The following is a 23,362-nucleotide window of genomic DNA, read 5'->3' on the forward strand; positions in this document are numbered from 1 at the left end:
TCCTGTAGACACTTTTTGGCTCTCTATAATTCCTACAGGAGCCTCCTGTAGAAAAAACAGAGCCTCCTGTAGAAAACATCGTTTTGGAAGAAAAGGTACAGTGGGGTGAAAGAGATGCCAAAAATGATGGAGGAAGGTGTGGAGAAGATGAGATGGATGTTGATATGAATGTCAAGGTCCCCTTGGCACCTTCTTCTGCTCCCTATAGTCCTCCTGGAAACCTGCAATGCAATAGAATTTCATTTTTTTTCTTTCTCCCTTTTTTTTTTTTTGAAAATAATTAGGGCACCTCAAAGAGGTTTTCACCTTAATTTCCTGCCCTAGGTGCCTCCAAGGGAGGTTTTCACCCAGGGATCTTATTCTTTTCCCCTTTTTCTTTTCACATCACTAGGCCGCCTCAGAAGAGGTTTTCAACCCAATGATGGGACTTAAGCACCTCATGGAGGTTTTCACTTGAGTCCTTATTTTTTCTCTTTTTTCTTCAGTGAGTGGGTGAAGTGGAAGCTAAGACATGCGCCACTACCATCACTTTTTTATTCAAATCTTCAATAAAATTTTGCTTGGAGAGGGGTTTCTTGTAGACTTTCAACCGATGTCCATTGACAAGCATGGGGATGGCTTCATCATCAATGGTTATGATCAAAACTAAGCCATTTTCATTGCATTTCTCCACAGTGTAGGGTACCAACCATCTTGTCCTCAACTTGCCTTTGAAATCCTTGTATCTTGAATCATAGAGTAGTGCCAAATCTCCCTCTTGGAATTGCTTCTCCCTGATATTTCTATCATGCCATATCTTTCTCTGAAGCTGAACTACCTTTGTATGGAGAAGGGCTTGCAATTTGTATTCATTCAATCCATTGATCTGAAGTAATCTCTCATTCTGTACATGGCTGAGGTCTAGGTCCAGCTGAGCTAACATCCTTAGGGTATTTAATTCAAACTCTATTGACAGCAATGCCTTCTTCACATAGACCAGTTCATCGGGTGTGAACTTGGTGGTGGTCTTCCATGTTGTGTTGTAGGCCCAAGTGGCCTCAACTAATCTGTCCACCCAATATTTTTTGTTGTTGCTCACTACCTTGGTTAGGATCCCTTCCAATGCTCTGTTAGTGACCTCCACTTGCCCATTGGCTTGTGGATGGTACTAGGTGGAAGTCTTGTGCTGGATCTTATGATGTGTGAGTAGATCTTCAATCAGGTTGGAAGTGAACTGACTACCTTGGTCTGTGACCAAATTTCTCAGATACCTGAAATTGTAGAATATGTTTTCCCTCAAAACCTCAGCTACTTTTTCCTTTATCGCTTCTTTGATTGCTTTTTTCTCTGCCCGCTTTGTCAGGTAGTCGGTGCACATAATGATGTACTGCTTCTGCTTTGAAGGGGGGTTGATAGGCCCCACAAAGTCCATGCCCCACTTCTCAAATGGCTCAAAGGTCACTTGAGGTTTCATGGGCATTTCATCCTTTGGAGTGGGTTTCCCCATCCTCTGACACCGATCACACTAGCTTGTGTATCTCCTCACATCCTGATGAAGAGTGGGCCAGTAGTAGCCTGCTTGCAATATCTTGAAGGTGGTTCTTTTTGCTGCAAAATGACCTCCACAAGGCCCGTCATGATAGGTTAGGAGGATGTCAAAGACTTCCTCCTCCCTGACACATCTTCTCAAAATCTGATCTAGGCCAAGTCTGAAGAGATTGCCTCCAATCCAGGTGAAAGGGGTGCTTTTCCTTACTATCTTTCTCTTCTCTTTTGAGGATAGGTGTCGTGGGAACTATGTTGAAACCAAGTAGTTTGTAATATCAGCAAACCATGGAGAGATTATTGATATCGCAAATAGGTGTTCATCTAGAATTTGGTCATCCACCATTCCTTCTTTACCTGCAGGAAAATTTACTCTAGACAAAAAGTCCACAACAACATTCTCTTTACCAGGCTTATCAATAATGGTCAGATCAAACTGCTGCAATAAAAGCAACCATCTAATAATGCGAGAATTTACATCTGGTTTGTTCATTAAATATCTAATTGTAGCATGATCAGTGTGCACAAAGGTTTGATAGTCTGTGATATAATGTCTAAATTTTTTTAAGGAATGCACGACAGCTAGGAGTTCCTTCTCGGTCACTGTATAGTTTAACTATGCCTTTGACAAGTTTTTGCTTATAAAGTATATGTCATAAGGTAAATTTTCATCAATTTGTCCTAAGGCTACTCCTATTTCTTTTTTCGAGGCATCTGTGTGAATGTGAAAGGGTAGGGCCCAGTTTGGGCCTCTAAGAATTGGGGCAGTCACTAGCTTGCTCTTCAAGGTATCTAGGGCTTCTTGACAATTTTCCGACCATATGAACTCAACATCTCTGCCTAGGAGGCCAAACAAAGGAGAGGCTAACTTGCTGAAGTCTTTAATGAATCTCCTATAATATCCAGCTAAGCCTAGGAATCTTCTGACGTCTCTTGCCTTTTGAGAAGGTGGGACCCTTTGCATGATGGAATTTTGTTGGGGTACACCTGCAATCCTTGTTGAGATATTGCATGACCTAGCACAATCCCTTTAGTCATCAAAAATTCACATTTTTCTGAACTGAGGGACAGGTTCATCTCAATACACTTATCTAGAACTTTTACTAGGTTAGATAAAGCTTCCTGAAAGTTAGAGCCATAGGGAGTAAAATCATCCATGTATATTTCTACTGCATCATGAACCAGTTCAAAAAATATACTCAATACCACTCTTTGGAAAGTGGTTGGAGCGTTGCACAAACCAAAAGGAAGGACCCGGTATGTAAAGGTACCCCAAGGACAAGTGAAAGTGGTCTTCTCTTGGTCTTTCGGGCTAATTTGAATTTGATTGTACCCGCTAAACCCATCTAAGAAGGAGAAAAAAATTTTCCTTGCCATACCGTCTAACACTTGATCTATGAAAGGTTAAGGAAAATGGTCCTTTTTAGTGGCTTTGTTCAATTCCCAATAGTTGACACAGATTCTCCACTTACCATTTTACTTTGGCACTAACACCAAAGGAGAGACCCATTCACTGTCAGAGATGGGATAGATGAATCCTGCATCAAGCAATTTCTGCAGTTCTTCCTTAACAATATCTTTAAGTGTTGGGTTCATCCTCCTTTGAGGCTGCCTGACTGGCTTGCAATCTTCCTTGATGTATATATGATGAGTACATACTGAAGGGTGCACTCCCTTCATCTCCTTATAACTCCAGGCGAAGGCATCTAGATGTTTTCTTAGTATGCTGCATAGCTCCTTCTCTTGGAAAGTAGATAGGGATGGATTGATTTTCAATGTTCTTTCTAGGCCGAACTCTATATTTTTAACACAGAGAGAAGTGGGGTCGGCCACACAGAGATCAGTTGAGGGGTTGTTTTGGGTTTCTCTTACTATGTCTTCTAATGGTGATACACTGGGAGGTGGATTCTAAATCAAATTTTCAATCATATCATCATCATCCTGCGGTTTTCCCCCCATGGCGATTTCTAATGTACAAAGTGGTGCAGAATAAACTTCATCCTCATCCTCCTCCTCCAACCATAGAGGTAGATCATGTTCTAGCAAGGGTTGGGCAGGAGGATATAGGATTAACTGCTTGGAAATGTGCCCATTCTTTATGGTCATGTTCCCATCTCAGCAGCTGATGTAGGCATCTGTTGTAGCCAACCAGGGTCTTCCCAGAATGAGAGGATACCCAGTGAGCTTTGCCTTCGGCTGGAGAACTAAGAAATCAGCAGGGTACTCCCAAGAATCAATGGAGACCATCACATCTTCCAAAATCCCCTTAGGGGTCACTATGGAGCGGTTTGCTAGCTGCAGCACTGTCATGGTCTTACTCAAGGAGCCTTGGAGGTTAAGTTTGAGCATTGTGTCCTTTGTCATCACATTAATGGAAGCTCCCAGATCAATCAAGGTATGTAGGACCATTGTGCCATTGATGTGGACATCAACAACTGGGCTTTCAGGGTCTAGATATTTTGGACAAATTATCTACCCCAACATCAAGTCGGACAGTTGTCTTATGACATTAATGGTTGGGGCATCTCTCTTGCCCCTTCCTAGATGACTAAAGCACTTCCATTTGATCAACCTATTGTAGATAGGCACATCTTTTATGGCTTGGAGAAGTGGTATCTTCACACATAAATGTTTCAATTCTCCCAGGAGTTCAATCTCTTCTGGGGTAGGATGGATTGTCATGGATAGTTTCTTAGGAAAGGGTGGATTTGCCTTAGGTTCACTTTCCTCTTTATCTTCCTCAACCTCCCTAGGTGGAGGATAGCTATCTAGGAGAACTTTCCTGGATCGCAAGTTAATTTCTTGAATCTCCATAGCATAAGTTGGGCATGATGGTTCCCCACTATACATTTGTTGAGCCTGTTTATTGTTCAGCTTTGGATTTGGCTGGGCAGGCATCTGAAGTTACCTTGGTGGAGAAAAAGGTAACAGTTGTGGTTGGGTAGGTGATGGAGGTAGAAGAGTGGGAAGGGAGTTGTATTGGGGCCTCCACACCTGATGATATGCATTCCACTGAGGTTGCGACTGAGAATAGGATTGAATGAATGGGTGGCTGGTTGGGCATGATATTCAGATGTGAAGGACCAAGGAGGAGACGTGGACTAGGAAGGATGAGCAGGGGGGCCCCAAGAAGGTATGGAGGTGACTTGGTTGGGGTTGTAGTATGCCTAATATGTCCCTTGCATCCCCTACTGGTATGGTCTAGGTCCATGCGGCCTCCTTTGATTTATGTGATAGATTTGTTCAATGACTCCTTCGGCCCTTTGGTATACAACTTTAAATCTGGGCAAGAAAGGGCACTTATATGTAGAATGATCTTCTTCACAGACTGAACAAACCTCTATAGAGTTCAATGGGAATTCATTCCTAGGATGGCTCCTGGTGCATCTAGGGAAAAAAATGGCCAAAGCCCTCTTAACTTCCTCTTGTTTTCTTTTGATATGTAAGGTATCCATTTGCATGGCAAGAGTCTGCAGCATCTCACTCTTGAAGTCTTCTAGCATGTTTCCAATTTCACCTTTAATGGATGAATTGGAAGAAGAGGTACTAGCTATGGGTTGACTCCCCCTACCTTTCTTTCTGGCTGCTCTAGAATGGTTTCTAAAAACAGTGTTTATGTCTTCATAGGATAGTTGGTAGATGTCTCCCTCGGCCAGTAGATGGATGGTGTCTAAAATGTCTTCCCGAATTCCCCTAAGCAAGAGCAACTTCAGAGACTCAGGGTCACATGTACACCTGGCCATTTTGTAACTAAGTTGGAACCTCTCTTCATAGTCTTCCAGGGACACATCACTTCCTATGGTCATTCGAAAGATTTCTTCTTTAGTATCTTTTGACCTACAATAGTCTCGATACTTTTTGTTGAAGGCCTGCTGCATCTGAGCCCAAGTTGTGATGCTATTTCTAGGTAATCCCATGAACCAGCGCAGTGCTGCATCCTTGAGAGTATAAGGGAACAGTTTCAACTTTTGCTCGTCTTCTGCATAGTCATAAGTTCGACAGATGACAGCAAACTCAAACAAGAAAGTGTCAGTATATTTTGTAGTCAGACCATGGAAGTGAGGTAGGGATGAAGTACTTATATTCTTCATTTTGGTGTCCCCATTGGTCTCCTAAATGGGCAAGGTACCCTCTATTCTCTCTCCATTTCCCCTAGCATTTTTGTTTTCATCCATTGGCTCCAGAGGAATGTTTTCTTCTTCTTCTTCCCCTATAGGTTCTTCAAATATGTATGGATGTTCACTTAAGGGTTCTTCTTGATTTCAGCCACTGAAGAAGAGAGAAGGTTGGTTGTGTGAAGCAGTGGGGATGTTGGGCAAAAATTTTCCTAAGTTATCTCTACTCCTACCAGGCATGAAAGAAAATATTTTTGGTTGGTTTTTTTGGTTTCTTCTTCCCCACACTCAAAGTACCTGCAAAAACTGAAATTGTGATTAAACAAAACAAATTTCAACTAGCTAAAATGAACTCGCTGAATGGAAATTTGCAAAATTGAAATGGAAAGCAAGGAAATGCAAAACTGAAAGAAATGACTAGCCTACTTTTGCCAAAATAAACTATTAGCATAATGTTGCAATAGGAAATAGAAGAAAACCTTAATCATGGAATACTCTGATGCTTCCCCAGCAATGGCGCTGTTAACTCCCAGGTTGTTCCCTATGACTCCCAAGGGAATACGGCCGGGGTAACCACTAACCAATCTTTGGATTACAGCTTCTAGCCAAACTGTAACCAGAGAGGGCTCTCTCTTTATAATTTGTCTATGTTCTAATAGTATTTTAGGCTAGCTATGATGTTCAAGATTTGTTTTGTATTTGGTTGGAGAATGTTTCAGTCAAGATATGTATGCTCTCACTAGAATCTTATATGTCATTGGGCAATGGAGTCAGTGGTCCTTTAGTTGTTTGAGGTGTTGTGTGATACTGTAGTGATGCTGCAGAGCCAGATTAGTGTCTGAGGAACAACGTTCATAATAGTGATTGAGTGGGGTGTATCCAGTTTATGCAAGGCAATTAAGAATCTTGCAGTGAACTGCTAAAGAAAGACAGTGAGAATATTATCCTAGAAGCAATGAAGAATTTCTAGGTAGCATTCATACATATAGAATTAATAGACACATGAGCAATTAAGAATTCATGTCCATAGTAATCCTGAAGATAAACATTTACAGCAGTAAAAATTGAGTACAAGGTGTAATAAAACAAATCCTGCACTATTCTTTTTCTTTACTGCTAGTTTAGTGCAACATGAATATGATTTGATAAACATAAGAAAGACAAGAACATAGATTGAGGAAAACTTGTTATTTCATCAGACAGCACAGGAATTCTGCATCAACACAGGTAGCTTCATCCAGACATCAAATGTTTCAGGAAATCACTGAGCTTATCCAGCTCTTTGTATTAGATAATTCTGAAAGTGTACAATACATTTGTCTCAGAGTAAAAATTCCCAACCCCTTATGCGTTACTAAGGGGGGTATATATACAAAATTTACATGTAAAATATCAGAGAATGAGTTAATGTCTTATTTATGATACGCCAATTCCTGGAGCGTAGTAGCTGAGGGAGTGAATGCTGTAATAACTCCTTAGTGCCTCAGCTGTCAAAAATAGTCAGAAGATATTGACTTTATGGCTGTTGGAGTCGGCTGAGGATGCGCTGTCCAAAACTTGCGTTTTTTCTTATCCTTTGGGCTAGCTGTCATTGTCTATGCGATGAGTCATTTTTCAGCTGCTTTAAATGCTAACCCTTTCCTGCTGTTTGTCTTTTAGTGAGCTGGAGCTGGCAGTGACCGAACAACTGAGGCTACCGTGGCAGAATTTGAAGCATTGCTTGCCACCAATCCTCCTTAGGCATTTGATGTCTGCGCATCTTTATCAAGGTTTCCTCGGCCTCTGTATATCTATAAAAGTTGGGAGGGGTTTCAAAAAGATGATTCACCTCATTCTCAATGAAGAACAGGCCTTCAAGTTTGTCATATAAGCTCTGTCCTGTGGGAGGCCCTGTTTGCTCAGATGAACTGCCAGATGCAGTAATCTGATTTTCAATATAGGTTGCCATTCTGTTGGCAAATTGATCTCGGGAGATCAATCTTCCTGCACCGCTCAGGAGGCTGGGCAGGCCTTTTGCTTGCAGCACTGCCATCTTGACTTTGTATTCCTCCACATCTGCTTGTATCTCATAGCACTTCCTCTCCACAGTTTGTACATAGTTCCTGAGAGTTAGTACCTTCTTGGCAGTGAGGACAGCCTCTGTTCTGCTGGGAATGCCTATAGCTGCCAATTCCTCCCTTTCTTGCCTGTTCAGGAAGTCTATCATTCTGTTGGCCTGTTCAGGCCTGTCTCCCAGTAATGTTTTGGCCTTATGGATTTCTGCTTGTGCTTGGCCCATCAAGTCCATCTGCTCATGTATTGTTTTTATTGACCTCCATTGTTGAGTGATGGATTGGCCAATTTTGGCCCATAGAATCCTCTTTATGTCGGCCATGGCAGTCTCTAGATTCAGCTCTTTCTCTAAGGCCTTTATCTTTTCTTTTAGGGCCTTTATTTCTCTGCCTTGCTCTGCTACAGTCACTTTGGACTTGTCATACTTGGCATCCAACTCTGCCAACTTCTCCTTGGCCTTCTTTATTTCATTTGCCTGGAGCTCCATTGCCTTGATGGCCTTAGTCAATTCTTCTACACTTGTGCTGGCACCCGGAGCTGTTGTTGTTGCTGCTGCTTCTGTTGTGGGAGGCACTGCTGCCTCTGCTGTTGTTGAAGTTGTTGGAGGAGCTTGGGCTGTGGATTCCCCTTGTTTATCTTGTAATGTCCCTTCAAGCTCTTTCTCCAAGTCCAGGACCCTCTGGTTTAGCTGCATTATGAGGTTCAGCTGGTCATCGATCTGCTTTTCTTTCTGTAGCTCTGCTGTCTGAGGATGCTCTGTAGGCAGCAGCTTTAACCTCTTCTTCAATGCATTGAGGTCATCCTCTGTTTTCTTCATAAGGGCCCTTACACCCTTTGGATCACTAGGATCATGCCCTAGGTCAACAATAATGTCCTCAAGTGACTTTATTCTGTTATCTTTGGTTAGGGAGGACATTCTCTCAAAATCCAACTGAGTGTTGGTATTTTTGAGTGACTCTTTCAGTTCATGGGCCATGGTTGCCTTCTCCACCAAGGTTGCGTAGACCATTTCTCCAGTCTGTTTATGGAGTTCAATCTAGTCCATGGGATGTATGTCTCTAGCTAGGACCTCCACCCTTGTCTTCACAAAATCTGCAGCTGATTTTGGATGGGGCACTTTAGGCTTGAAATGGCTGAGGAGCATTTTCTCCTCTTGAATGTCATATACTGACATTAGCCTTTCTTGCTGGGCTGGTGTTGCATCTAAAAATTGTTTATAGACCTCTACCCTCAGCAGGTCATTCTGAGCCTTTATTTGTTTGAAAGAAGCCTTAGTGCTCTTGGGCTTCTTGCTCTGCTGGGAAGAGGAGGACACCTCCAAACCAAGTTGTAGACCTTGCTCCTGCTGAAAGGAGCTTGTACCTGTATGCTGACTGCCCTCCCTGTCTTTTCTTGCACTGTCCAAGACATCTTCAGTGATGTCTTCTACCTCTGGGGAGTCTGCCCTTTGCCTTTTGGCTTCTGGCTGCTGGGAGGATCCACTAAGAGGAGTGGACTCTTCTCTATCTCTTTTTGTACCCCTTTCCTCATGTGCTGGGGTCTGTAAAATTGGGGCAGTCAATGGCTCAGTTTGTGGGGGTGGAATTTGCATTGCTGGAGCTGCTGGTAGCTCAGTCTGTGGAAGGACAGTTTGCCCTTGCTGTTGTTCTTGTTGCTGCTCTGGTTGCTGCCCTGGTTGCTGCTCACCTGAAGGGGCAGGCTTTTCTTTCACGGTTTCTTCATCAGCACCCATTATGCCTTTCCCTTTATCTGTAGCTAGTGCTGCTGTGGAGGGTGCCTGTGTGGCTGGTGCAGTCCTTGTGGCCGAGGTCCCTTCTCCTGCTGAGTGAGGCCGTTTGAAGGGTACCTGCTGCACAGAGTCTAGGTCAATAGTTTTTTCAAGCTCCTTTACATTCTTTAGCATTGTCTCTTCTTCAGTTAGTTTTTCAACTAGAGTACCCTGCTGCCATTCTTGCTGGTTGGCATATCTTTCAATGTGTGGGTATTGACAATGCTTATAGCCTATTAGCCTGTATTTGACTCTCCTAGCAGTGATGAAGCCTTCAGGGTCATAAGGAACCCACCGAAAACTATATGAAAACTTGTATTTGTCTTTGAGGATGAGGTCAGCATCTTCCCATCCTTCTTTCTTGTTCATGATGAAGGGGCCCAAGTGATGTTTGAACTTGAGATGGGCTTTCTTTCTGGAGCTGTGGAAGTGGGTGAGGTCAGACTGAATCAGCTGCCTATAATATTCCAAGGCAAATATCCTCATAGGCACATACTTTGGGAGTCTGTATGGACAGAGCTCACAGCCATAGACTCTGATGACTGTGTGATCCTCATATAGGTACCAGTCACCTATTTTATACTTCTTGGAAAGCTGGAGGGCTTTCTGTATCTCAGTTGATATTCTGGGAGGAGGAGACCTCATCAACAGGCAAGAGACAGGGTATACGAATTGGTCAATAAATTCACAATAAGAATACGGTGAATTTGGGACTTTGTGATAGACAGATGTCCAGAAGATCACAGATCTTCTTTCCCCTCTATAATCCAGCTTTTTGATGTAGCAAGGAAAGACCTCGGACCGATAGTACATGAAAAGATGATAAATATAGGCCGAGTACTTGAAGACACCCTGTCTGTCCACTTTGCTCAACTGATCATGAATCTTGTTAGCTATGAACTTGGCAAAGTTATATTTGCGGGCAGGGGGTTGGCCTGGGCTGTAAACAGCCAGCAATACCAGCATGGTTTGATCCACATGCTCACTGGTTCTGTACCCCAACACATAAGCAATCATGTCTAGCAACAGTCTGCCTACCTCAGTGAAAAAGACATCCAAGTAGGGAGGTGGCCCTGCAGGCTGGCATTCAGGTCTCATAAATGTCCTGGTGACCTTCTGAATCTCCTCACTAGTCATCTTGGCACCAGTGTCCAGCAGATAATTCATGGAAAATGGGAACAACAGCTCAGTTTGATCAAAGTGGAGCATCTTATTGATGGTTTCAGGATTGATGTGAAAGAGGATGCTCCCAGATGGAGACTTAATAGCTCTTTGCTGCACATCATAGTTTTCAGCACAAAGGCGAATGACCTCAGGAAAAACATTGACAGAGGGGAGACAGTAGTATGGGAGATTTGATTCCCATATCCCATATGTGTCCTTGCCATTTAAATAGTCCTCTCTTAGCTGCCTGTAGGTCTGCAAGAAGTCCCTGTTACCCACAAAGTCTTCAATGAGATAGTCCCTGTCAGCAAGAGGCAAGGACTCCAGGTCTTTGTTTGGTGGATTTAGTGGAGCAACACTGAGGGCTGATGGTGCAGGAGCAGCCATTATGCAGTCTGAATTTAACAGAGGTGAGTGCAATGGATTGCAAGGTTCCTTAGAGCTTAACTGATAGGCTCACTGTAGACAATGTCTGAGCTCTTGTTCACAGTTGAAAAGGCAGGCTTGTTTCTGCAGTTTTTAGCAAATTCACAGGGATTGTGAATTGCTCAGGGTAAATTTCAGAGGGTAAGTGAGATTTAGTTTGGTGAAAAGATGCTACTGGTCTACACCCGGCAAAAGGGAACAATGTCGGGCACCTCGAGGACAAATTTACAATTCTGTTCTGCAAATTGACTATTTTAGTGTCGAATTATAGTGTTGGGGCAATGCAGGTTACCTTAGCTCTCATTCAACTAGCAGACTATGCTTAATTGTGGAATTTGACAGGTGTTTTAATGGTGAATTTGCAGAGAAATGGTAAGCATGGGCGAAATGGGAGAATTACGGTGAATACCTGGATAAAACGCCTAGCAAGCCTGCGGGCCGAACTGTGATGGCTGAATGTAGCTGAGTTGATAAGCTTGGACGGTTGCAAATTTGAATTTGGAGGTCCAGAGGCGTTTTGGCAGTGAACCAGCAGCAACGGCTATGTCTTCTTTGCGCGAAAATGACATAAAACGGCCTAAACCATGACTTTTAACGACAAATTTGGAAAAAATGAGTAATTGGCGCCTTTCCGCCGATGACATCAGCATGACGTCATGGCGGGCCCGGGTACGGAGGGTGACGTGGCTGCTGAGGTGTAGGCCAGGGTGGCAGGACACGGTGGCAGGTGGATAAGGTGGCAGGGCTACGTGGAGGGCCACGCGGCGCGGGGGCGGGAGATGGTGCTACGTCATGATGACGTATGGATGACATAAGGGGGAGGTGGTAATGGGATGGTGGTAAGCGGGTTCCCCGCACCACCTTTGGGCAAAGGCGGTATCGGGGAGGGGGGCTCCGAACAACCCCGCCGCCTGCCACGCGTCCCATGTACGGGCGGAAAACCACCGTTCCCCAGACGCTAAAGGTCGGCAGCTCCAGATCTAAAAATACCCGCCCACCGTTGGATCGTGGGTGGCAGGCGATGGACGGCTGGCGGGCCTTCCGACGGATCGTGCAAGTTGGGGGGGGCCCGTCAGCACATTAAAATATTTGATTTAATATTTGGGCGGAGAACTTTAGGTTTAGGGTTATTTGTGGGTTTTGCGGGGCAAGGGTTAATCTGAGGGGGGAAGAAGGGTTTAGAAATGGGTTTTTAAGCAGAGGGGATGGTTTTTTGTGGAATTATTGAACAGAGGTGAGGTGATGGCTTAGGGGGAGGCTGTTACTCCAACCTGAGGTCAGAGCAATCCCATGACAGGGTTGACCATAGTCCCTGGTGGACTAATGTCTCCCTTAACAAACTTATTTAGCTATAGTGCTAAGGGGAGGATATTTATACAATGCTGGGGATTTATACACCATGGTGTTATAATAGTAGGGGGAAGGGAAACATAAGGGACTTAGATAATAGAAGTTAGGGGTTAATATGGATGGAAGAAGTGAATGAGGGATGAAATCACTAAGTTTATGTGAAGATAACTTAGCTTAGGGAGTAGATCAAAATGAAAAGAATTTTAGACAAGAAATGTGGCTTATAAAGGAATAAGAACCATCATAAAACCTCAAATTCTTCCATGAATCTCAACCAATGAGGGGATGTTAGAAATGAATGGGAAAGGGGAGAAAATGGGAAGTTAGACATGCTCCTTTGCTTTGCTGCTACCTGATGGAGAAGAAGACCTTCTCAATCCATTGATTTTCCTTTGTGAAAAGGTTAGCACACATTCAATTGTAAGGAATGATATTTCTGCAACCCCAACTGCTTACCCATCTATTTGCCTAGCATTTTTTTTTTCTTCATGGAGGGTGCACTTAGACTTGCATACCCTTATGTGCCTTTTCTTTTCTTTGGCTTTTTCCTTTTGATTCTCTATCTACTGCTACCCTTATTGCTTCCAAGGTCCCAGATTAAGCAGTTGGGAACCTTTTTTTCTCTACCTAGCTACTTGTCTGCCAAGATTAAACAGTTTGGACAGATTTCTTTCCCTATTCTACAACAGAAAATTGAAACATGGCATGATCCAGATTAGGCTGTTGGACCATCCATCAAAATTGGGATAACATCAAGCTATATACACACATTGTCTTCTCTAGGAAATATGGGATCTTTGCATCACCAAAGCAGAGCATATTTGGACCTTTCTTTGCCAATCATGAAATATGAAACCTATTGATATAGGTAGCTAACAGGCGCCAAAAAAGTGGTGAGCGCCAGTATTGCAGCAATAAAGTTGCAACTCCTGGGCTTCCAACTTTACTTTTATCAACCCGGTAGTTCGTAACAAACTTGGAAATGTCGGTGCTATATGCACAAGTACTAGTTTTCACTGCAGGTTGTCACTTGGCCAGCCGGCACGAGATCACTAGGAGCTCAAGCCAACTTCTATAGATTTCAGAAGAATCTCTATGTGTGATGAAAGGAAAGAAAGATTACTCTACAGATGCTATTCTAACTGCAGAAAGAAGAAAGACTGGAATGTAAAGCAAAACCTAGTAAACCCTAATTAACAAGCTAATTCTAATTTTTCCAAAAACACTATGAAAACATGAAAGAAATGCCATTCCCTACTCAAGAAAGTAAACAACATCTAACCATGCTATTTCTGGATGTAAATAAGCAAAAAACATATTTTTGGATTTTGATGTGTTTTTATGTGAATTTAATATGCATCTAATTTATTGTGTGTGAGTGTGGCAGCGAACAAGTGGTGTTAAAGGGTGGTTTTGGAGCTTGGGAGGATATAGGATGGTGTGGATGGGTCCGAGAAGGTCTTAGGTGGCCTTCTGGAGGCTTTTCCCACACTTTGCCTTCAAAAGAAAGCCTACATGAAAAACTACAAGAGGACACAGGAAAACTACAGGAGGAAAATAGGGAAACTACAAGAGGCCTACAGGAGGAGGTTGAGAGAAATTTTCGCTGTTTTGAGGGTGTGAGAGTGGGTGGAAATGGTAGATGATGGTTGGAATGAGGTGTTAGGGTGCCTAAGTTCTACCATGAATCACCAGGAGAGAGAAAGATGATTGGGTTTGCTCAAGGATAGAGGAAGAATTTCTATGAAAAATTAAGGAAACTAGGGAAGAATTGAGGTGAGGTTTGGGAGACCTATAGGGCATGGATCAGATGGAGGGTATGATTTCTAGTAAGCTGACCTACTGCTGGAAGAGATCTGCTACATAGAAACTGACAGTTGACGAAGAAAATCAAGCAACCAAATAAATGAGTGCATCCTAGGAAAAATAGAATTTTGCATTAAAATGGCCTAAACTATGATGTATAGAAGGAAATGCTGGGAAATGCTGTAAGAAAGGAAAGCATGAAAAAGGAATATTGAAAATCAAGAATTGAACATGATAAAGAAGATCTAAAGCAAAGAAAAACTGGACTATCAACCTACTAGAGAGCTGCAAACACTAGAAGTCCTAAAAATGAGGAAAATCTGTGTTTTTGGGGCAGCAAGAGAGTCTTTGCCTCAAATCATGGTCCCAGAGGGAGGAAGAGAGGCCAAGGCACTGCTGATAACCTTTTGAATCTTATCTGATCACTACTTAACCTGCTATAGAAAGCACAAATGGAAGCAAGCTCCTAAATCATCAAAAGAAACCTATTCTTAACCATAAGAGAAATGCATCTAACAACAAACTAATCTACAAACTGAAGTAAAGCATATAAATACAAGTAAAGAGAAGGTTGGCTGCTTGGATAGGGCCCTAACCCAAGATCTTTAGCCCTCTAAGGTAACTCAGTGCTAGCTCAAAAAGGATTCCATCTTCATTATCAAAAAATAGCAAGATTACATAAAACTGTCATAAAATAGTAAGCTCGAAATTTGAGCAGATTTTACACAAGCAAAAAATGGTCGACTCTAGTGAGGCCCTAGGCCTCTCTACTTATACATCTGAAGCTACCAATAGCTTCCTTAATATCAAGGAGGCTTGCCAAAACTCGAGATAACTATCAATCATCTTCCACTTGCTCGGCTGCCTTCTAGTACATGATTCGGCTGCTTGTACTTCGAGATGAATGAAGGGGAATTCGAAGTGAGGAACAATAAATGAGGGGGATTTCCTCCTATAAGTCCTATCGTCTCTCTACTTCAAGTTATTACTATATTTTGACCACTAGATCCTGGACTTTGACATCGAAATCCATCAATAATCTGCATTAAATACATGTTAGACCACATGGCATAATAACTAACTCAACTCACCCTATAAGCATAAATATAATCAGAAAATCATACAATAAGCTAAGAAAATGGTTGACTTGACTTGGTTAGGAGGTAAAATGAACCCATATAATTATCCATTTATGAGCCTCATCAATATATATTTTTTATGCCATGATCATCATGACATGTTTTGTAAATATCTTGTTCTCTTGTTAATAGAAAAATGTTGTAAAAACCCTCGGTTAAAAATTCATGTAATAAAGTTAATAAAGGAAAAATAAGACCAAGGTCATAGGGCATGTATTCCAAGTTCAATGTTGGGAAAAACATCCTAGTGGGTGTTCATTTGATTTATTATAGATAAAGAAAACTTACAAAGGAAATGGCAGAGGCCTTGGAAAGGCAAGAGGCATTAATTGGCATTTTATTTACGAAAATAAAGGAAATTAGGAGAAAAGGAAGGTGAAAGGTCACAGGTTGCATGTGAGGAGGAAATTGAAAAAAATAAAGGCCTCATTAATAAAAATTCTTTTGAGGATCATTTCACGGCTTTTGTTGGTTCAACTTTTGTCAATTCAGTTTTGGAGCTCTCTCTCTATTCTCTCTACTCTCTCGTACTCTTGAACACTTAGAGCATTCTTGGAGCACTCTAGCTTTGGAGAAAGGGAGGCAAAGGAAGGATAAGTAGGAAAAGGGAAGTAAATATAAAGAAAGGAAGAGTTGGATCAAGCAGCTACGAAGGGATTACTTGTAGGTATCGAGTTTCATGTATGATTTCCTTGCTAGTTTTGGCATGCATGGCATATGCATGTGGGTATTTGGTTCTCTTACTTTCATTGGCATGGGTTTTACCAGGTGTGACAGTGATTTTAGCCTTGCCTTGCCATTTTTGGATAGCCATGGTGTGATGGGGTTCTTTCATTTGGTTGAGCTGGATTGCCAAATGGTTTTGGAACTGGGTGATATCACGAGGTTCGAGTCAAAGAAGAAGATACATGGAAGACCACCTTCAAAACTAGGCAAGGTTTGTATGAGTTTTTATTTATGCCATTTGGCCTATGTAATGCACCGGCTATGTTTATGAGATTAATGAATGATATATTGCTCCCTTTTATAGATTCATTTGTTATTTTCTATCTAGATGATATACTACTATATAGTGCTACTTAGGAAGAGAATATTTCATATTTGACGTAGGTGTTGGAAACATTGAAGAAGAACCAGCTGCTAGCAAATCTCAAGAAGTGCAAGTTTGCACAACAGTCCTTGGTGTATTTGGGGTATGTGATCGGTGGAGGAGAGCTGAAGATAGATCCTTCCAAGATGGAGGCCATCCTGAAATGGTCGGTGCCTACTAATGTTTCTAAGGTCAGGAGTTTCATTGGGGAAACATAATACCGAAGGAAGTTCATAGCCTCATTTTCAATAGTAGTAACAACACTCCATGCCATAATAATAAGTGGCAAGAGTTTCCAGTGGGGAAAAGGTTAGACACGGGCTTTCGAAGATATAAAGAAGAAGATCATCCAAGCACCAGTCCTGGCATTACCAAACTTGCAACAACCCTTTGAAGTGGAGACAAATGAAAGTTGGTATGTTATGGGAGTTGTCTTGATGTAAGGAGGAAGGCCTGTTTGCTACCATTTTGACGTATTTTATAGGGCAACCCTTAACTACCCTACCTACGACAAGGAGCTCTATTCCATGGTGAAAGATGTGAAGAAGTGGAAGCATTATCCACTGGGAAAGGAGATAGTAATCCACATATATCACCAGTCATTACAGTACTTGCAGGACCAGAGTAAGTTACAGCAGAACAGGCATTACAAGTGGATGGGTTTTTTACAACAGTTTCATTTAATGATCAAGTATAATAAGGGAAGCACAAACAAGTTGGCCGATATGCTTTCAAGGCCACCCACATCAAATATTACATCTTTGGGGACTCTTATGCACATGGATCCATTCACCCATGATGCATACAAAGAGGCATATTCAGAAGATGAGGACTTCAAGGAGGTGTATCAGCAGTTGCAGAGTCAAAGTCATGTGCACGATGGCGACAACATCGTTGACTACCATCTCCAGGATGGGTTACTCTACATGTTGGATAAGCTATGTTTTCCTAAAGGTGAGCATTTTCAGCTCAATAGAGAGGCTCACATCTCCAAGGTTGGAGGGCACTTTGATGTAGGGAAGATTGTGGCTAACTTGCATAGGTATGTGTATTGGCCCAAGAGGCAAGAGAAGGTATCTAGGTTCATAAGAGGATGCATGTTTTGTTGTACCAACAAGCCTATAAACAAGAAACAAGGTTTATATCATCCCTTACCTATACCTACTCATCTGTTGGAAAGAATTTCCATGGACTTTGTGGGAGGTTTACCGACAGCCAACAAGGGACATGACTACCTATTCGTGGTAGTTGACATGTCCAAAAATATGTGTGTTTTGATGCCCTTTAAAAAGGCCACCAGTGGACACGAAGCATAAAAATTGTTCTTTGGATAGGTCTCGATGCACTTTGGGATACCAAGGAGCATCATTTCAGACAGGGAGAGAAGCTTTCTCAATGCATTTTGGACTACATTGTGGGAGAAGATGGACACAAAGTTGAAGAGGTCTACAACATTCCATCCACAGATAGATGGACAAACAAAAGTTGTCGACAAGACTTTGGTTCAGATTCTAATGGGATACAACTAGAATCATATGAAGACTTAGGATGAAAATATGGTATATATACAACATTCTTATAATGGAGCAATCCACACTTCTATAGGAAAGCTCCCATTTGAGACTTGTTTTAGATATTTTCCACCTTCACCTTTGGATATTGCATATGGGAAGTAAGGAAGAGTGACGGAAGATCTTACAAGAGATTCTTTAAGGGCTAAAAAAATTATAGAGAATATTCGACATATCCATCTATGGGTACAAGAAACACTGCAAAAGTCGCAAGAGAAGTATAAGGTCAGGCATGATCAACACAGAACAAAGAAAACATTCAAGGCAGGAGATAGAGTATGGCTACAGTTGAACAAGTAGAGGTTGCATGGGCCTGGTAAGAAAGTCAAGGCTCTAAGGTATGGTCCCTTTGAGATACTAGAAAATTTGGGTGATAATTCTTGTTGACTCAGTTTACCACCATATATGCGCATTTACTCAGTTGTGAATGTAGAGAATTTGAAACTCCATGAATCTTCCATGCTAGATCAGGAAGAGGAACAAATCCTACATTTTATGGAGGATTTGGCACCAGACGCTCAGGCAGAGATGACAGAAGATATAGTTTTGCATAAGAGATCCAGAACTATAAGATGGGGACATGACCTTTGGAAAATTGGGGTTAAGGGACAACTTCTAGTCAAAGCTAAATGGTACACCAGAGAGGAGGTGGATGAAAAATTTCCTCACCTCATTCAGTAAAATATTTTAGGGACCAAAATCATCCCAAAATGGGGAGGTGTGATCCAAATTAGATCATTATATTGTTTTTCATCCATCTCAATGAATTTGGAGTGGAGAAAATGGAGGAAGCAACTCACGAGATCATTTTTACTGGAGCGAGACCCAGTTTGGCGAAACGGGGTCTGAAACTTTCTAGGAGTGTTTTGAGGCATCAAATGACGTTTTTTGGGGTACAATTTTTCCCCTCATGTGACGCATCTCTTCTTTATGTTCTACACATAAAGACCTTTCCAATGGTGTAAGAATCGCATCAATCAGAGTCCATATGCAAAAGTTATGCCACTCAGAAGTTGACCTTCATGTTTTCACACCTATAGTTAGGCAGGATGTCGCATCATCCCCCATTATTCATGGAAAAGGGGATAGCCATGTGGACATGATATCAATGATAAACTAGAGAGATAGGAGGTAGAGCACATAAAGAGGATTTGTGCACTGTAGCAGCCCACGGGCAATATGCATTACTTCTTTGCACCTGTATCCATATTTCCTGGCAGAGAAAGAGAGTGAAGCGACCTCACCTTCCAGTTGGGTTTTCTCCCGAAATGGTTTCCTAGAGAGTATATCTTGTGTCTTGTGTGTGTGCATGTTCGTATTTGTTGTTCTCTACATTTATGCATAATTTCCTTTCACATGCATGCACTAATTACAGTTAAATCCATAGATCTTAAATTTTAATAAACTGTAATAATGTAGAATTTTCAGATTTTAATATAATATTATTAGATGTCTTGTGACGAACTGTCTAGTGGAATATCCACGATAGTTTACTGATCACCCAACCATATCATCATATTAGGAAGATTGTTTGAATGATTTGATTAAGATGATGGAAAGGCTTAATCTTTATGTAGCCCTAAGTCAATTAGTGAAGCAACCTGGAGCATCTCAAAAAGTTACCCCAAAATCGCTCATCAAAACACTTGAAAGTGTTCATCTTGATGAGGTTGAAATGATAGGAGCCAAATATTTCACTAGACAAGATGGAGGTGATGTAGATACTTCTGATTTATTTGATGATATGGATGTTCATGCTATTGTGAATTCAATTTATCTTCTAACTTTGAACCAACTTCCTTTAAAGAAACTGCTTCTCATGGTGAGTGGAAAGAAGCAATGCAAAAGAAGTATGATGATCTCAAAAGAATGGAACATGGAAGTTGGTGGATCCTCCATTTATAAAAAAACAAGTTGGTTGTAAGTGGGTCTACAAGAATAAGTAAAAATCAAATGGCTCACTTGAAAAGCACAAAGAAGGGCTCGTGGAAAAATATTTGCATGGAAAGAAGGTGTTGAATATGGGGAGACCTTTTCCCCCATAACAAAATGGGCCACCATCCAAACTTTGTTTTCCCTAGTAACTCGGAATGGATGGAAATTCCATCAAATAGATGTGAATATTTATTTATTGAATGAATATTTGAAAGATAATGTCTTCATGTCTTAGTAAGAAGTCTTTGTTTGTTTGTTTTTTTTTTTTTTTAGGGGAAGGGATAGTAATAGAAAATATGTAAACACGTCAAATCCTTATATGGCCTAAAAAAACATTGTGATCTTGTTATGAAAACTTAACTAACCATCTTATAAAATTGAATTTCAAACACTTTGATCTTGATGATGCAACTCTGCTTGTCAAGAAATATGGAAAGTTTGGTGTATATCTTTTAGTGTACATAGATGATCTGTTGATGACAAGAACAATGAAAGTTGTATTACATCCATAAAGAAATAATTGAATAGGGTATTTGAGATGACATATTTGGGGCATCTTCACTACTACTTTGGTATTGAAGTGACTCAACATCCAATGTACATATTGATCTCCCAACCCTCTTCCTACTCCAATGGAAAATAATTTGAAGCTCATATCAAAACAAGAGAAGGGATTTGAGCATGCAACCAAGTATATATATTTTTTGGGAATTTTTATCTACCTTACTACCACTAGACTAGATGTTTCATTTATTTTTGGGATTCTTTCCAAGTTTATGCAAAAACCTTATGAGTGACATTGGTATGTTCAAAAAGACTTGTAAAATACTTAAAGGAACTTAAGAAATTGGACTCAAATATTCACATGTAGATGGATTCAACTTGATTGGATACTCTAATTCAAACTTTTACCAAGAAAAAGAAAACGGAGTGTCGAATTTAGGTTATTCCATGAGTCTTGGATCAACAGTTGTCTCCTAGAGTTCACAATAATAGTTAGTTCCAACGGATTCCATAATAGAGGAAGAATATGCCGCAATTGTAGAAACATCAAATTATATTATGTGGATGATGAAAATACTTGAACATTTGCAAGATAAACAAGTGAATTATACTGTTCTTCTAGTTGACAATACTTCTACAATCAGGTTGGCCAAGAATCCCAAATTGTATGATTGAACCAAGCACATCAACGCAAAATATCATTTGATACAATATCATATAGAGTCCAAGACCATTCATTTGATACATTGATCCACAATCTATCAAATTGTGGACATCTTCACAAAAACACTTAGAAGTGAAAACTTAAAAAAGTTTAGGATGATGCTAGGAGTCACAAACACTCCTTTCGCTTAAGCAAGGGAATGTTGGACACATTATCCTATGGGATTTTGTGTTAATTGCAAATGTTGTAAATAATAGAAAATCAAGAGCCATAGGTGGAGAGAAAGAGTCACTTTATCTTGGAATGTGTAACCAAAGGTCACATAAATTGTTTTATATAAATATTGCTCATTAATATGAATCATCCAACATTGGATTTATTGACATGTATGAAATTGGTTATACTAAACTAGCAGGTAACCTAAAAGAAATTAGGTGAGAATAATTTTCAGTATATTTTTTATATTTATTGATAAGATCGTGATTAGAAGCATGTATGTCATTAATACCCAAGTAAGGTATGGTAGTGGTAGGAAGTTGTAGGTGTGCAAATATTGGTGAAATCTTTGTGTTGCATTCATATACTTTTGTAAATCATGATTGAATCAGTAAATCACATGAGCTTAAATTATGAAGGATAACTCAATGTAAGAATGCATTAAGGAGACACGTGTTTTTCTTGAATGACATTGACTTGATTTCTTGTTTATGGAAGGGAAGCCCTTCCAATGCTCTAGGAAAGAGAGTTGATACTGAAGAAAGTGAAAAAGAAGTCACAAGTATTAACACATATGTTGATTGGCAGAAATACCTAATGGAATTATGTAATGTTTAGTATGTTAATATTGCATATATGATGAATGATTGTTTCACTCCATTTGATATGACTAGCATTTCAAAATAATTGAAATGTTAATATGTGAAAATTTTGAAATCATTGCACAAGAACTACATATATAAACACTCACATATTTTTGGTTGATTGAAAGTTCAAGTTATGAGTAGAATGGTCTTGGGTATGGAAATGAGTATAATTCCGTAATTAAGATTGGGTGCTACCACTACTACAATAGTGAAATATTACAGGGAGGAATATCATACTTGGGAAATTTGATTTCCAATCTAAAACAAATTTAGAAATGGAATGTGTGTGAAACATGTTTAAAATAATTTTGGTTGAAATTACTATGATGCTAGCTCATGGTAATTGTATGGACATGATGTAGGTGAGATAATGGATCTATCTAGGATGGATTTCGATCTAGAAAACATCAAAACGAGGTTATCGATGTGAGACAAGAACCCTATGATATTCCATGATCATCATTGACATGTGCTATGCTATATTCGAGTATGCCATAAGAAACCTTGGATATAAGACTTTATAAGTATCAATACTCTTTTGTTGTAAGGAAGCCTTAGCAAATTATTGGTTGCCCAAGTGACCATGTAACAAAGAATGGAATATCTAAGGTTGGAGGGTGAGTGACTACAAGATATAGGAGGCTTGACTAAGAACAATGAACTAAGTTCTATTTGTGGTAGCCATATGGATGTGGATCTATAATCATACAAAAATGTATTGTGTTTAAGTGTATACTTTATCTTGAGTTGTGAATGTTAATGGAAAATTTATGTGTAGAAGTGGTTATAATATATGATTGTTATAGGCATATGCTTGAATACTAGAAGTTTGAAGGTGGTCCAGACCATGCAAAGGGTGACACTGCTTAAGCAATGGAAGGATGAAGCAATATTGAGTGTTTATAATATGAAGAGAGCATCAAGGCTAGTGTTCTTTAAAGGGATATGGTTTTTAATATCCCCATTTTGATCCCTTGATTAAATGTGTAATTAATTATGCTAATTGTGTTTCATTTCTAGCATGGATATTTAATTGTTATGCCATGATCATTAGTGCATGTTTTGTAAATATCTTGTCCTCTTGTTAATATAAAAATGTCAACAATTGATGGAGGTTTGAACACCTATAGGGGCCATGATACCAAGAGTGGGGAATAGTGAGGGGGCCAATAAGGAAGTTCGACATGTCTATTAAATCTCAAGCCAACTTTCTAAACCAATCTCGTGAATTATTCTTTATTTTCTCCCCTTTTCAAAAATCCAAGGCAATCAATGAATGGTTGTAAGGAGGTTGGTGGAAGTTGTTACCTCCCAAATTATGAGAGCCTGGGAGGGTATTGAGAGAATCCTTTTAATAGTAAATGTAAGGAATGAGTTGAATAAAATCATGG

Source organism: Pinus tabuliformis, chromosome 8, assembly GCF_031772625.1.
Source record: "Pinus tabuliformis cultivar Carrire ecotype Pingquan chromosome 8, CPIR1, whole genome shotgun sequence".
Taxonomy (NCBI): domain Eukaryota; kingdom Viridiplantae; phylum Streptophyta; class Pinopsida; order Pinales; family Pinaceae; genus Pinus; species Pinus tabuliformis.